This window comes from Tursiops truncatus, chromosome 12, assembly GCF_011762595.2.
Source record: "Tursiops truncatus isolate mTurTru1 chromosome 12, mTurTru1.mat.Y, whole genome shotgun sequence".
In the NCBI taxonomy this organism is placed as follows: Eukaryota; Metazoa; Chordata; class Mammalia; order Artiodactyla; family Delphinidae; genus Tursiops; species Tursiops truncatus.
In genome coordinates, this window is record NC_047045.1 from 88598107 (window position 1) to 88614303 (window position 16197).

General features: G+C 45.7%; 1 long non-coding RNA gene across 4 annotated transcripts in view; it reads right to left on the bottom strand.

Annotated features, from left to right (window-relative positions):
• The window catches only part of LOC109552815 (uncharacterized), a 141289-nt gene that overhangs the window by 27974 nt on the left and 97118 nt on the right, over positions 1–16197 (bottom strand). For 3 of the 4 annotated variants that reach the window (XR_012324993.1, XR_012324992.1, XR_012324991.1), the window contains exons 4-6: positions 13427–14390; positions 11735–11875; positions 582–10887 (exon numbers count right to left, since the gene is read on the bottom strand). This is a non-coding gene — a long non-coding RNA (uncharacterized lncRNA). The remainder of the gene's footprint in view (positions 1–581; positions 10888–11734; positions 11876–13426; positions 14391–16197) is intronic. The other variant, XR_012324994.1, reaches the window with a different exon arrangement.

Sequence of the window (16197 nt, forward strand, 5' to 3'; positions counted from 1 at the left end):
TTCCTGCGAAACTGGAGAAGCGTTTCTGGGCATCACGTTGGCCGCCCGGTGCAGTGATGCTGCCCGAGCCTGCAGGGCTGCCCGTGTTCCAGCCGCATCTCGGAATCCCGGGCCGAGGTCAGCGCCCTCCCAGTGGAGCAGCTTGTCCTTGGGGGAGGGCAGGCCCTTGGTCTGTGGTGGTTTAGACTTTGAATCTTTGAGGCAACCAGACCTTGTGGGAGGTGAAATCTAGGAAAAGGACCTGCATGGCTGTGGACGGCCATGGAGGGTGGACGCTTTCCGGGTGAGACTCCAGCGCTGCTCTTGGTCTTGGATTGGGGCCACCAGCCAGCAGCACAGGCCCATCCTGCCTCACCTTGTCTTCTGCTCCCCTCTCCTCTGGGAGAGTCGGTGACCAACAAGGGCCAGAGGCCCCTTGCATGCAGCAGAGGCTGTTACCCGCCCCCAGGGCTCCCCTAGTTCTCTGCTCCCCCCATAGGCTCAGGCAGGGGTTAAGTCAGGGCCTAGGAGAGGGCTGGGCGCACAGGGAGGCATGGGCTTGTAATCATCAGCACCTTCAAATGCAGACAACGCAAGCTTACCGTGATAGGCTGGAGCTGGGCTGATTAAAAACACCACATCACCGTCAGAAGAGCAGGGGTCACATGCAGACCATAGCTTTGGGGCCTGCTTCTCACGTTTTCGAATGTTTCTGGTTTTGCCTCAATCCTGAGTGAATGGAAAACCTCAAACGTGACTGTAGTGAGCCCACGGCTCCCTTCTGTTGCCGTGAAATCCCTCATCAATGCTCATTGGAGACCTTTCTGGGCTCTCCACTCTGCGTCGTGACTACAAGCCTGCACCCTAGGTCCGGGCTGCCCTGGCTCCACTTCCAGCTCTCAGGCCACAAGCACCTGCCTTGGGCTCAGTGTCCGTGGCTATAACGTGGGGTCGAGAATAGGCGGGAGGCCTGGCTGAGGTACTATGTGGACAGAGGCATGTCTTAGATGGTGCCTGTCACCCAGCAGCACTATACAGGGTTAGGCACTGTTGTTGTTACTACAGATGGAAATTTAAAGACGAGATTAGTCGTCGCCGTGGAACTTTCCCTCCGCCCCAGCTGAAACTGGAACTGCAGGGGTGAGGCGGGTGGTGCAGAGCACGGCTCCACGCCAGCACCAGCACCCGCCTTGCTGCGCCGTCCTCCCCACCCAGCGGAGCTCTGGCCCGGAGCCTCCCGGCTGCAGCCGGAGGTGGGGCTGTGGACGCTCACGGCCCCCGGGCCCCGTGCAGTCCAGCGGTAGCCGTGACAGCTGAACCCCTGACCTGGGCTGGGCAAATGGGAAGCTTAATTTCCCTGGACTCATGAGCCCCTGAGTCCTCGCGTGTTGGGTCAGGTGGGAGGGAGAATGTGGCAGTGTTGGGGTCCCCACTCCCTCTGCTACCTGAACTGCCCCCCAAATCTGTTTTCATATATGGGGCCTCCCAGTGAGGTGTGCTTTATTTAAAAACAGGCTCTGTCACTTAGAGAAAAAACATGGAGCCGGAAGACCAGAGAGCTGGCCTCTCCCACATGCGTGGTGGGGCTGTGTGGAGCGCCAGGCTCCGGCCCACCCGGCTCAGCAAACAGAACCGAACTGCAGGCATCCGCCCTGCGTAGGAGCTGGAGATGCAGAGTCGTGACATCCAGCCTTTGCTTCAAGGAGTTCGTGGGCTGCGGGAGGACAGAGCTGAGGGGGGCGGCTGGGGTCCCAGGACGGGGAGGGCAAGCGGAGCGTACACTTGGGCTGAGCTCTGAAGCTGGGGACTCTCATGTGCGGGGAGCGCTATGGGAACGGGGCGACTGTTCAAGGATGGTGGTTGCGATCCCGGCCAGGAGGGACGGATGTGCTGCGAAGGCGGCAGGGAGGCCACAAGGCAGGTCTGCTTTTGCGCGTGCCCTGGGCCTCCCAAGTTTCCACACGGCCACAACACAGAAACGCCTGGCTGGCTGGCGCCCAGGGTGAACCGGGGGACGCAGGAGCACCTACGTGGGCGAGGCAAGCGAAAACGCACTCCTCCTTTCTTTGTATTATATGACCTTGAGGGAAAAGTGAAACATCAAACATTAGAGAGATCCTTAAATGCTGAGCTGGAACACTTCCAACAACAATATTTTCAAACTTTAAATGAAAACTTTAGCATGTGCTTGCAAATATCACTCTTTTATATCAGGCTTTGTAAACAAATTGGCTATAGGAATCTGACTCAGAATTTTTACCGAATCATTCTGATAATCACCATTGCTTAAAAAACAAGTCTTTGTACTCATGAGCAGACAAGGTATCACTTCGTCCTCTAATTGACTGAATGTCCTGTCTTGCCATTAAACAAAATTGGAAAAATTGATCTCATTAAAATAGACTTAAAATGTGTGATCATTTATGAATCTAACTTGCTTTTCTCTCACTGACTGACGTAGTTGAGATTTGTTTTGATGATGCAAAAGGATTTCTAATTCAGCAGAACTTTTAAATTCAACTATTTCAAAATAAAGAAACTCTTCCACAAGAATATACAGATGTTTCTCTACTAATTTTGTTCTTTTGGCTTCAAATTATAACACCAACCACACATGACTGCAAAGCCATCTTTAACATTACTTTTCCAAAGCTGGACTTTTGCTTTACATTTGTGGACTTTTTCACTACATGTTAATATATTTCAATTGTTTACACTTTGGACCTCACATACGTCAATTAAGTGAACAATTTTTATAAGACACTACTATCATAAACAAATCTTCAAAGTAAGAATAGCTCACAAAATGTCATGTTTTTTTTTTTTCCTAATTCGTTCTTTTTCTTAAAAACATTTGGTTAAACTTCCTTAAGCAGTCAGGCAGCTTAGAAATTCGAGTGGTCTTCAGATTACATTTCCTCTCATAAAGATAAAACTGGATGGACAGCGATGGCTTGGATTTTACTAATTCATCATTTAGATAACACTTGTAGCGTGGAAATTAGAGCTACAGGAATATTTTTAACATAAAGAGCTTCTCTCTTTATGTGATTAAAACTGTGCACTCCTTGAACCTTGGGTTTCCAGAGTGAACTCTTGGTTCAGAGCCTTCCATCTCCTCTTACTGCACCCACAGGAATGGTAGACAGACAGACGCAGGTGGGGCTTCCATCGACCTCGTTTGTTTCAAACATGCTTTTGATATTCATCCAGATGCTTCTTATGGTACCGCCTTCAGGACAAATTATTTTCTTCCACGAATTTCTCTTCAGGGATTCTACAGGGGTTTTTAACAATTACTAATGTCTATACACAGAATCATCCTTCTGCAATAAGGGCTTTTTGACTTAACAGTCTTCTGGATTGGTCTTGTCTCTGTGTCAGCGGATATATGCCTCTCAATAGCACAGAAGAGGCATCTCTTCTGTTCCCTTTGCCTTGCTGGACCCAAACATGGCAACTTCTGCAATTGTGGGAGGCGTTTTGCTGTGGCCACTCAATGGATGAGCTCGTTTCTAGCTTCTTAAATTCATTTTGATAATCTTGTAACTAATCTCTTAAAATAATTTTGTTTACTGAGAAGTGTTCGGGGTGGAGGTGAGGCCCAGCACAGAGGTGCCCAAGGGGGCTCTGAGGTCTCTAGCTTGGTGAATGGCTGGGTGATGGGGCTACTGACAGAATGGAACCCAGAGAGAGGCCGGCTGGGGATGACAGATAATGAGTCCAGATTAGGATGTCAGTTTGAATTGCGTGTGGGGTTGACAGATGGGAATATCCAGCAGGCATTAAGGAAATGAAGAAAAGAATCGATGTCTACGCCACCAGGACATACGTGATCTTCGAACACATCAGTTGGATGCCATATATATATATATACAATGTGCTGCATGTTTGTTGAAATGACAGGACAGAGTTTACCTGAGCTGCTGCAGTAGGGGAGAGAAACCTCAGTATGGAACCGAGCCCAACTCCAGGCACAGCAAGGACAGCTGGGGATCCATAACCGAGCAGAGGGTCATCAGGCAATCAACGGAATCATTCCTTCCTCTAATATTAGTAGCAGTAGTTGGACAAGTATTTCTCCTTTTCCGTATCACTGCCATCTGGGAAGGGAACAGGGTCGCTGTGCTGTGGCTGCACTGCTGCTGTGGCTCCTTACTGTCACACGGACACACGTGAGGATCACAGAGAAAAGCGGTTTGTGCACAAATATTGTCTCATCTAAGCCACACGCCTTCACACCCAGCTGAGCGTAGGCCTCAGACAGCTCTCCTGTGCCCTGGAGAACTGTGCCCCCAGCCCCCAGTCCTGGAGTCCCACTGAGCCTCCACAGGGAGAGGTGAATTGGCCATGGTCCTGTGATATACCTTGGAATATGGAGAGACATGATGCTGGCCAAGGCCACAAAGGGCAGAGTTTGCTGGACACCTTGCACTTTTGCCCTCTGACCCAGGAAGAGCCATTCCAGGTGGCTGTGCGCCCCAGGTGAAGGGACCTCCGCCTGACTCTCAACTGCCCAGGAGCACGGAGCCAGCAGGTATGCGGATCGTTCTGCAGTGTTATCACAGCAAACTCTTGTGCCGGCACTAACTCCCTTTCCAATATCTCTTCCACTTTTCTATGCCCTTAAGACTCACAACCAATACAAAAATTATCACTCGCTTGAAATAAGAAGAATTTTTAAATGAGCCACCTGTTCTATGATTAGTCAATAATCCGCCTACAGCTCATATCGTTTCAAAGGCTGACATAGTTTCCCCAAGTCCTGGTTTCTTGGCAGTCTGTGCGGTGATTGTCTGGAACTGGGACTCTGCCACGTGGAACGTGGGCTCCATATCACATACTTGATTCTATGCAGATTAACTATTCAGCTTCATTGCATCCTGCCCAGATTATTATTTTCTGAGATTTATTAACTCTCCATAAAGTAAAAGCCATCCATTCAGAGCTCTCCTCTATTTGCAGTCCTTGAAATAGTTTATGCCAAACATGTTTGTCTAATATGAAGGAAAAGAGATACAAAGATTTGGTACAAACTCAAGGGAATTCCTGACAAACCTCATAACATTTGAATCTGTTGAGGCAAAAGAAAAACATGCATGAAGTGGTGATTTTCTCTGGTACAGCACAGCAGACACACCATCACACGTGGGGAGAAGATGCACATTGAGGCAACGTGGAAACAAAAGGCCTTCGGGCCATGCTGACCCCTGCGCCAGCAACGCCGTGCAGGCCTGTGGTTCTGAAGGGCCTGTGTGAGCGCTGTGCTCCTGGGACCCAGCCCCACTGACGCTTGCCTGAATGTTGTTCGGTCGGCCCTTTAGCATCAAGGACTGAAGACGTTAGAAAGGACAGGACAGGGACGCAAGCAAGTTTTCATGTAAAGACAAGAGAGCAAGGGCTCAGAAAACATGAACAGAAGTGTGGGCCTTCCAACCTAGAAAGGCGTTCCTGGGGTGGAGAAGAAAGAGGTGCACCCACGTGTCCGTCCAGAACAATCCTGTAAACAAACTAAACTAAAGGACAGGAGATGTAGCAGGAAGGCCCGTGTGCACACAGCCAACTGCAGTGATATTTGAGCAACAGAGAGAGGAAGGCAGCACTAGCCCCAGAGTTAAGAAGCTTAAAATGGTGTCGGAATATTTGGGGTAGAAAATTACTCAACATTTTGAATTTCCCCTTTGCATAATTTTTACTTATTACATTTACTTCTCTTACCTCTTTTCCGGAATGCTCGCTCATCAAAATCTATTTTTTGCACTTACACCTGATGGAATTAGAGCTCTGGTTTTTGAATGGTAGGCTGCAGGGTAGTTAAAACATCATCATGAAGACCCCTAGGACAGAGTCATGGTCGTTGCTCTGGAGGAATGAGCCCAGCTGTCTGAGGTGAGCAGCCCGGATGCCATCAAAGTCTCCCACTGAGATGGAGGCGGGGAGCCCAGCCCCCTTCAGGAAGCCCGTCCTCGGGCTGGCTGCCAGCTCCAGAACTGTACGTCCCCACTGCACCGTGGTCTCCCAAGTCCCGGAACAGGGTCTGGAGCACAGCGGGTGCAGGATGCGAGCTGTTAAATAAGCAACTGGATGAAATATTGCAGAAGTTAGGTCCAGTTTTACCACTAAAATTGTTGTTTGGTCACATTCCCCAACCTTTACTGGAAATATGCACACACATCTGTGTCTGTTTTTCTTTTAGGAAACATTTTATTGAGACGTCATTACATATAGAAGCACATTCTCTTTTCCAAATGCATTCACTCAAGGAGCCCACACGGGTGACAGAAGGTGTCCACGACCCCAGAAGGTGCCTCTGTCCCTACCCAGACAGGCCCCTGATGCCGTCTGATTTCTCTTGTCATAGTTTTTTTTGAATTCTTCTGGAACTTCATGTAATTTCTGTCATAGACTGTGTACTCTTTTCCGTCTGGCTTCTTTCACGCAGCATAATAGGTGAGATCCATTAACGTTACTACGCGTATCAGAAGCGTACGCCTGCATCGGTGAGAAGTATCCCCTGTATACACACACCACAGCGCCTCCGCTTTCCTGGTGACGGACCTCAGGGCTTGTTCTTGTTCTTGATACTACGAACAAAGCTTCGATGACCATGCTCACATGAGGTGTTCTGTGGACCTGTATGTTCTCTCTCTTAGATGAATATCTGAGAGTGGAATTTCTGGGACACAGGGAAGACGCATGTTTAACTTTTTGAAAAAGTGCCAAACATTTTCCCAGACTATTCCATTTTACACTCTGTTGGCCATATTTGAGAGTTATGATCAAATCCTTGACAACGCTGTATTGTCAATCTTTTTAAGTTATTGACATTCTGATGTGTATAGAAGTATCTCATTGTGGTTTTAATTTGCATTTCCCTAACGGTTAATGATATTGAGCAATTTTCCCTTTCATATTGCCACTCACGTATCTTCTTTTGTGAGCTGCCTATTCAACTATTCTGCCCATTTTTGGTTGTTTGTCTTTTATGATAAATTATAGTAGTTCTTTATATTATTGAGACACAAGCTTTTGGTCTGATATATGTAGTAAATATTCTCTCCCGTCCTATGGCTTGCTTAGTGATTTTCCTAATTAATTTTCCTCTTTTGAAGAGCAAAATGTTTGTTATCCATGCAGAAAGAAAAATGGTCAACTTAGTTATCCCCCCCGCAAAATTTTTAAAATATAGTTTACTTTAAAACAACTATAGCAAACTGCATGGATTCATTCCATATCTTTGAAAGAAACATCCTACTTTCTTTATCTCACAGAAGGTAAATCAGTATGGTTTCACTTAGGAAGGTATTTTTGTTTTCATATTTTCTCATCCATCTGTGATGTATTTCAGTCACCCAGGGCTTATTCATTGAGGATGGAATGTGATTTGACGTGCCCGGGTACCGCTGTCATACCATCATGTGTGTGGCTCTCCAGGTCCAAAGGCAAAGTTTCAGTTCTTTAGTGGAAAGTTTGGCGTTTTCTTGGTGGCTAGTAAATATTTGTAAATTACAAAAGCAGGGTCCTTTCTGGATAATAGGAGACTGTTGGACGTCGGAAGATCATTATATAAAGGAAAGGCTGCAGCAGGAGAGCAGACAAAGGGCAGCAGCAGCTTGAGTCTTGGTCAAAAAGGAGACATTTCCAGGAAGATGCTACAGCATGATGGGGACTTGACGGAGCCACCCAGAGAGAAACACTGAAAAGTCCGAGACTGGGGAGCAGAGTGCTACCAACAAGAACCACATCAGAGGAGGGTGATGCTAAACCCACCGGAGGCCAAGCTCCAAACGTGGAAATCGTCTTTACTGGATCTTGCATTTCACAGTGAAAAGTATATGCGGCATGCGTACTTTGTTAAATTTGCGTAATTTTCCTCTTCTTCCTGCCAATAGCTTGTTCTGTTACCCAGAGGGGTAACTACAAATTTAGTACATAGTGATTCAATTGGGAGCATCTCTCTATAAACAGCTGCTACTGCGATTCCAATGACACGTGACAGCCATTAACGGCCCCAGGGTCGCAGCCCGAGTTCACATCCCAGGCTTGCCCACAGTGGCCCACAGCCTGAAGGCACCCAGGCTATGTGGCTGGTCAGCGTGGGTGCCCCTGACCAACGTACTTCCTTAAAACGTTAGCAGAAGTAGAGAAGAGCTGGTCACTCTGATGATGAGAGTGGTAATCTAGCGACAGCGGTGCAATGAAACACCTGCCTCCAGACGCTGGCGAGTGGAGCCATGCTGCCAGGACAGAAATGCCAGGAGGTTGTGTCCACGTGCCCTGGACCCTGCATGTGGAGAGTTAGGATGCCCCGTTTTCTAAGACTCGGGGGTTGAAAGTATTTGTATGGAGAATATAAATCTGCTATTGACGCAACTTCACACGCTGGCAAAAAAAAGAGGAGGCAGAGGAGGGGTAGGATGGTCTCCCCTCCTCGGGCGAGCTGCCTCAGGGTCACATCTGAGTGCCCAACACCTGCGCCTGGATACACGTCTCTGCTCCATCACCAACTGCCCCACTGCTCCTCCTCATCTGTCCCCACTCTTCCTTGAAGCATTCATGTAAGTGCCCATCTTTTCCACGCAACCTCACTTTTCTTGCCATTAATTTCAAAATTACAGACAAGCACACTTGTTCCGAGTCAAACTGTACATTTCTCTTCAATATTGATATTAGCTTTGTTACCATTCAGTTCTTCTCCTGGAATCTTTATGTTCTTATCTTTGCCAGGGAAACATAGGAATTAAATTGCTTCCATTCATTTTTTTTAGTCCTCTGTTGAAAAACTCAAATAAAGGACTGCAGAGGAAAGGGCAGACTTAATGGAGTGTGGTCAGTAAATGTGACATACATACTTTCGTAACTTGAGGTCTCACACCGCAAGTGACTCAAAACCTAAATGGCAAAGCAGGAGCGCCATCACTGGAGACGTGTCCCAGACCAAAACCAGAATCTTCATTGGCTCTCCCAATACCCTGTACCTTCATGAGCCAGCTCTTGTGCCGGCAGTGTGTCAGAGTACCATGAAGTTGTCAATAGAAGTAAAATTAAAGTTAAGTTGGGAACATACAGAAGAAACCAATCAAATAAATTATTCCTAAAATTAAAGCCTGAAACAAAGCTGGCACTAAATAAAGTTTTTATCAGAAAGTGGAAAGAAAGAAGTCAGAGAGGAAAGAAAGGGTGGCAGAAAGGCAGGCTTTGTATATGGGTCTGGATCTGTATATTACTGCTCCCTCTTTTGAAAAACATATTTGGTTGAGTCGTATGGAGCTGCCATTTTGTAGGGTAAAGACAGTCAAATATTGGTACTTTAATATGGTTCAGTCTAATAGTATCAGCACGAAGATTCCTGCTAGACATGTGAAAAAGCTATCTTTTCAAATGTTGAGTTGTCCGCACCCCACTTCAACCCTTCCTTCCAGACGGATGCATCTGTAGGTGTTAGCATATCCCACAAATTTCATCCTTTTCTCTGTTTATCAGTCAACCATTTGCAAAACTAATAATAGTAACCTTTACTATGGAAACACCCAGGCACCTTCCTCCCAAAGTCTGAAATACAAAGTCAGTTCTGCTAACGAAACAGAATGCACTCCCACATCTGAAAAGAATGCCCTTAAACAGAATGTCAAAAAGAGCAGAAACTGTTTATTCCAGAATTTGTTTAGACCACCCCTCTGCAGCGAGGCTTGGGTGGACCACAATCACGTTCTTGCTTTGTGCCAAACGTTGTGCAGACCCATGACATGTGCCACATAACATTAGCCATTTGATCATTCAAATACCAAAAAGGAATCTTAATAGCTGTTGGGTGCTGGCCCCAGCCTGTCAATAACCAACACTGTGGCTGAACCGGCCCTTGTGGTTCTCATTATGATGGCAAGACACCCCTCAGCACTAACTATTGGGAAACTTGAAAAACTAAAGGTTTATTACTTACAGGACCTGGAAATTACACAGCACACCTGGTGCCACACTGCGAGGTCAGGGGGATAGAGAGACAGAGAGGTGGAGAGAGAGAGGGAGGGAGGGAGAGAAGGATACTGTGAGCACAGGCCTGGGGTCCTACTTTTCCTGGGGCTTGGCGTGGGGGCCTGGGGTTTTCCTAGGCTCACTCTTTACTGGTGAATTTAAAACATGAAAGCAGGAATTTAAAGTGCAGAAAGAGAAAATAAAACAAGTGCCCAATGGTCAGTCGCTGCAATTAAATAAGATCTTCCAAACAAAGCCACCTCAGTGGGGAAGGTGGCCTGGCTCTGTATCTGGCGTGGCTAATAGCAATGTGCTTTTCCCAGGTAGCCTTCCTTGAAGCTGATGCCCTATCTGAAGTGGGGGCCTGGGCAATCAAAGCTTAAGTTATGCATTTGCGTTACAAAAAGGAAAAACCCCACCTGTTAGGGCTCACCCTACCACCCAGCCTGTGATGCCAAGCCATCAGAGTCAAAGGTGAGGGTGGTGAGAATGTAACTGCCTCCGTAGCTGATGTGCTAAGTCAGGGGTAGGGTGCATTGTAACTCAGAAAGCACATATCTAAATAGGATTCTAGTCCCAAATCCTATAATAAATACACAGACAGCAGTCTGAAATCTCGTCTGTATCCACGGTCCCAAATTTGAAGTGTCCTGCAATAAAACTAAGTCAGTGACCTTGGGGGCCCGAGGAATCTGGTCAAAGATTTGGGTGACATTGTGAACTACTTATTGTCTTGGCCACCTGGTATAAGAAGGTTTGAACCTGTCCTGAGTTGCTGGGTTGTCTTTATCTCATTGAACCCTCTCTTAGTCCAGAGAGTAGGTCAGTTCAAGTAGAGGCTGTGTCTCATTTCAGGAAGTGGCGATGCAGGTGGGTTCCCCAAGTTAGGCCTACATGGCGCACATACTTGCATCAGGTTTTTAATAAAAGGTGTTTCTATGGCAACAAAGGAAAACCAATGGTTAGTGATTGGAGCAGACTATAATCTGAGTTCTGAAAGCAGCCAGGTAAGGTTTCTAGATGTGGGGTTCGAAGCATCTCCAGATGGAGTGAGGGCAGGCAGTGGCAACCTGGCATCTTTTCCCTACTTGCAGCTTGAATGTCTCTGGTGGTCTTTCTGAGTGACCACACAGCAACAAGCATGAAGCTGCTGTGGCAACATGAACTGGTGTGATTTCTCTAAGCTTATATCAAATTGTCCAACTTTAGCTTGCATGGCTTCAGGAAAAAGGCAGTTTTAGTTCTCAATGATTCCAAGTCAGAGGGTGGGAGAAAAATTGGAAACATTAGTTTGGAGAGCTGAGGCCTGAGATTAGAGGAAACAGGGAGAATTTTGGATCTGGTCTACTTTACAGGTTAGAAACAAAACCTCAAACACAATTAACAGAACTGGAATCTAATATCCCCAACTGTATATTATAGTTTCTACTGAAACATTGTTTTCTGTCTACAATCATCCCCTTGCTATCAAAGACAACATATAAGACTAATTTATTTACAAATTAAGTCTAGTTTCAATAAACTGGCCTGATTATTTACATAAGTGCAGCAAGAATTCCAACTGACCATATTGGCTCTTTTTAAGTCTGCTTTGCAGGAACTGTTCATAAAGAATCTCAGATTGAGCTTTTAAAAGCCTCCGGAGGCTAGGAAGCCAAGCCGAGGACTTGCCGTTAGGCTTTGCCTGCGGCACCTATAGACTTGAGTTAATTCCTCTCTTCTCAAGGTCCCCAAGATATCCTGAGGTTCCTGCACCTGCCAGGAAGTGACCTCCTTTACTCACCTGATAAGGCAGCCAGGAACCCTGTAAGCAGGCTATAGGTTGGTTTTCCAAACTGTCTGGTCATATCTGAGTCTATGCACATTCTCAAATAATACCTTCCAGTCAAAGTCTTGGGAATTAAATAATGTTTCCAATGGTGTCCTATTACAAGGAGAATAGAATCTTATTGAACTTATGCAAATAACTATATTGCCATGAAAATAAGAAGACTCACTGAGAGTTTTCTAATTCTGGAGGGATCATGTAGGGAGAAAAAGATAAATGTTTCACCTTTGTTCACAAAGATATACTTTACCAAATCGTTGTAAATCATAGATAGCTTAAGAGAATAGGATTCCCTAAATCTGGAAAAAACAAAAGGTTAAAGAACCAACAGTGTTTCAAAAAAAGTCACAGAATTGTAATGACCCTCATCCGTTCATTCGCTCCCAGGTAATTAATTCTCGTTGACCTTGACCTGTGGTTGGCAGTTTCATGAATATAGTGTCACGTAAACTCCTACCCAGGTCAGCGGTGTGATCTGAGCATTACCAGAAACCTATCTTCCAGAATACTTGTCAGAGACCTCTCCATGAAAATCTCTGAATATGAAACGCATCTGTAAAAAGCGTCAGAGTAAAACAATAACTGTAAATGACAAAAGACCTAGAAATGATCATGATTAAATATCTAATGAGAATTCATTATAATGCAGTTGGCAAGGAAATTTGGTTATTTCTGTGACATACAACATTTTAAGATGATAATGAGAATTACAAATGATAACACACATATAAGATTTCTAGGAATTTCATATAATTTCTGGAACACATCAATAACACATATCCATACAAGAATATCCATAAAGAAGTTTTAGCATGATTTCTTCCAATAAAACACAAAACCTTTGCTTTCTAGCCAGATTACTTATGGTAAAGAAAAGCATTCTGTAATCTATCAGAAGCATACCAATACTCCAAGAAAACTTTGTCCTTTCAGCTGATGAAAGAAAATTACATAAGCATACTATTGCTATTAAAGCTTAGGTTAAAAAAAAAAACCACACCCACCTTATAATAATGATCCAAGTTTACCCAACTTCACTACACAAGATAAAATTCTTTTTCTCTCTCTCTTCCCAACTGTATACCCCATTTTGTCCTTTATTTTCCTATTTCCCATTCTGAAATAACCAGTTTTACTTTAGGACAAATTTATTTTCTTTTTACTTAAAAAAAAAAAAAATCTTCATACGTTTCGTACCCAAAAACACATCTATTTTCCTTGCGTGTAGACGTTTCCTTATTTCTAGACGTTTTAATAACATATATTACTTAGAATTCTTAACCCTTAGAAGCCCAATGGGTTTATCATTTCCGTGACAGTAGTGACCCTAATGACCCCCTCTTTATTTCCAACCCTGAGGAGGGCCTATTTGACCTTGAGTCCAGAGATTTACTTTTACAGGCTACTCCTCCTAATTACAGGAACTTTAAGAATGTTACAGAGTTTAAGATGTTTAGAGATACCAGTGAGTTGGTGCACTCTGGCAGCTGTGAATAATAAGAGCTCATTCCAAACAAACAAAAAATCCCACAAGAGCCAATTCATTCCCCTCTCTCCTTTCTGCTGCATAAAATCTTCAATAAAAGTTTGCATTTTAACTAAGGTGTAGTTTCTGACCTCAGTTCCTATTTGATTTTGTCCTGTTACCTGAATCTTCTGTGTTGCCACTGGAACATTCGGGATGATGTCACTGTGAGCCCCCTTCATCGGCGGCCTCTTTCCTCTCCAGGGTGTCCCAAGACACCTCTCCGGGATTGGGGTCTGCCTCCATTGGGCAATGCAGAGAGTCTTTGGGAAAGGCCGCCAGGCCTGCACAGAGCAACACCCAGGAGCCTTCCATGGTGTTTTGCATTTGTCAAGGAGCTGATGCACCTCCTCAGGGTTCATAGGAAGTGCTGGCACCAGGTGTTCCGGACGTTATATTTGTCCATTATTTTTTAGCAACATCACACCAGGGATTGGATCCATAATATCCCACTGGGTCAGGGGTGGTGCCACTGGTTTCTGGGTGCAAGGTTACTTCACTCTTCTGGGTTAGGACACGTAGTCCGGGCGCAACTCACTGAGTCAGAGGTTGAAGGCAGAGGTCTCTCGTCCTGCTCACCTACGGAATCCTGTCCTCACGTCCTTTAGCCCAGAGCCTCTCCTTGGACCATGACAATAGCCTTGCCATCCAATCCACCTCTTGGCCTCAAGGCATGGAGAACCCTCCCCACATTAACAGTCAACTAAGGCCGTTATAGTTAGTCATTAGACAGATGGCCTTGATCACACGACTCTTGGGAGAGTGTTGGATTGTTATGGCAGCCGTGGTCTTTGGATCAACACCACCGGGAACACACGACAGAGGCGATAATAAGCAGAAGCACATAGCAGCTTGCAACCCCCGCCAAGCAGTGGTCCTTCCCCAGATGGTGTTACTCACCTGAGTCAGATGGTTGTTAAGCAAGTTGCAGGTAAAGAGCATCACCCTTGGTTAATTCCAAGTGCAATCACGACACCAATTTATTGTGTTGATCTCAGCCTATCAATAATCAATGTTGTGGTTGCACCGGCCCTTGTGGTTCTTATTATGATCGCAAGACATCCTTCAGCAAAAATCTTCAGGAAACTTTGAAAAAAATAAAGGTTTATTATTTACAGGACCCCAGGACACCTGGGGCCACACAGCGAGGTCACAGGTAGAGAGAGTGAGAGAGAGAGAGAGAAAGAATGCATGGGCCTGGGTTCTGCTTTTCTTGGGGTTGAGGGTGGGAGCCCAGGGTTTCAAGGCCTCACTCTTTATTGGTGAATTTATTGATAAAACATAGGAATAGGAATGTAAAGCATGAGAAGAGGAAAACACAAGTGGCCCAAACGGTCAGTTATCAAAATCAACCAGGATCCTCCAAACAGAGGAGCCTCTGAGAGGAAGCGGCCTGGCTCTCGCTAGTGTGGCCACGGTGTGTTTGCTGGAGACCTCCTGCAGGGGAGCAGATGCCCTCTTTGAGGTGGGTGCTTCAGTCAGGCTCTTGAATCACAAAGAAAAGCCAACCGTCAGGCTGCACAGCAGCCATCTAACGATGGGGAACGTCTCTTCCTACTTTTCCATCCCAGGCCAGGCTCCCTGGAGAGCAGTGCCACTTCCCCTGCCAAGCGCTTGCCAGCAGGCTTCCTCACCATCCTGCCTCCTCCAGGCAGCCCACCTGGAACAAGGCCTTCACAGGAGGCTGCCTCAGCCTACCTGCCCGTAAGATGGGGAATGCCTGCCTAGCAAAATCCTGATGGGGTCAAGACGATGGTCTGGCTCACCTCCTTCCACAATGCACCAGATGCTTTTGAAACCACTGGTTGTCAGGTATGAGATGTCTTCCCACGGCCCTCAGGAGGTCACCTCTCCAGTCTGGCCTCCTCAGAAGCCTCCTGTGGGGTCTTTTTCCCTCAGCAAGGATGCCCTCCACCCCCTGGTTTCTACCCTCCATGTCACAGCATCACCCCTCCCATCTCCAATGCTGGTTCCACCAGCAGACACACCACCTGTGCCATGCCAGCAGTCTTTATCCTGGTGAAAGCATCTTAGGAAGCCTGGTGCAACAATGTCCTTCACATCTACCTGACAAAAGCCAGTTCCTCTCAACCTGATTAAACCTATGAATTTGGTATGTGAAAAGAATGCATTAAAATGGGTTTTCCAAGATGAAATTTCATCACTCCTCTCACTGTGACACAGCCTTTGTCAAGTATTTGGAAAATGAAAATAATTCCTATCAAACTCCAATGGTTATTATAAAAATGGGATAATGAAATGAGATCTAGTTAAAAATTAAAAGTTCGATATAAATACATTATTTTTAATACTGCTCTCTGAGGAAGGCAGAAGAACCAATCACTTTTACTTACGGTACACTTGCTCGTTGCTTGAAAATGTATAATTGCTTTATGACGCTGATAAAACACGAACATTATATTTCAACAAGAGAGATTTAGGCAGCACCCAATGACAGCAACACCCTGCCCCTTGCTGGTGGTGTGTGCAGAAGTACTGCTGTGCGTCGAGACCAGCCGGGGAGGCCTTCTGAGCGCAGAACAGTCCACCCCCAGCCTGAGTCAGCGGCCCCGGAGCCCCGCTGTCCACACCCTCAGCTTGGCGTGGCTGTCATCTCAGCAGTAGCTTTTCCAAATTCACTCTGTCCTGCATCTTCCCTTGATAAAGCTCACACATCAGAGGTTTTTCCTTAAGATATTATTTAGCTATTTTTATTGACATTAAATAATGTTAAATTAATTATCTTCTTAAAGTCACATTTGATGTAACGGGACTCAGGACTTACTCTGGAGAAAATTTATATAAAAATGAAAGCAATATATAACATAAACTAACATTTAGTATGAAAGTCATACACAAAACTGGCATGTTAAAAACAATAGAATCGGGGCTT